This window comes from Aptenodytes forsteri, unplaced genomic scaffold (genome assembly GCF_000699145.1).
Source record: "Aptenodytes forsteri isolate BGI_AS27 unplaced genomic scaffold, ASM69914v1 Scaffold289, whole genome shotgun sequence".
NCBI classification, from domain to species: domain Eukaryota; kingdom Metazoa; phylum Chordata; class Aves; order Sphenisciformes; family Spheniscidae; genus Aptenodytes; species Aptenodytes forsteri.
Genome location: NW_008795025.1, coordinates 2,160,258 through 2,160,952, shown reverse-complemented (window position 1 = coordinate 2,160,952; position 695 = coordinate 2,160,258).

Genomic DNA, 695 nt, shown 5'->3' with positions numbered 1-695 from the left:
AAGTTGGCAAGTGCTGTGTTTCATGAACCCTTCAGTTTGGCTTGCAAAATTCTGAGTTTGGGGGCAACATTTCCTTTAACACCCAAAACGTCTTTGGGGCATCATTCATTAATACTTTATTCATTAACTTATGCAGGAAGCGGTCTGCCCTTGCTTCTGTAAAACCATGGGCTACTGTAGGGAAATGCCAACACCCCGTGGGCCTGGCTAGTGGGATTCCCACCTGCCCAGGCAGTGAAGAGAGCAGGCTCGAGCCCAGCAAAAACTGTTAACTCATTACTGGACGCCTTTCTGTGGGGCTGGACAACATGCAATACTCATGGTAAAGCTCAGCAGGCATAGAGCTGCTCTTCGAGGTACACATCTAAGGTGGTAACTGCAGGCAAGAGCACCCTGTGAGACACAGATCAGTCCTGCCCCTTCATGGGACCGCCTCTGTGGTGCTGAGGGGTCGGGTGGCCGGGGATGGTCTCTGAGGGAGCGCGTGGCACCCTTCCTCCTCAGCGCTGCCGCACTCTCTGATGGAGATGTCGTGTCAGGGGGGAACGCCTCCTTGCTTACAGCAAGAGCTGGGTTTGCCCCGTGTGGCCTTCACCGGGGCAGGCGGGAGGGGCGGGCAGTGGGCAGGCAGGGGGGCCAGGCAAGCTCCTGGCCCACAGCCCCCGCCCCGCCCGGCTCCGTCACACTGCCCCTAC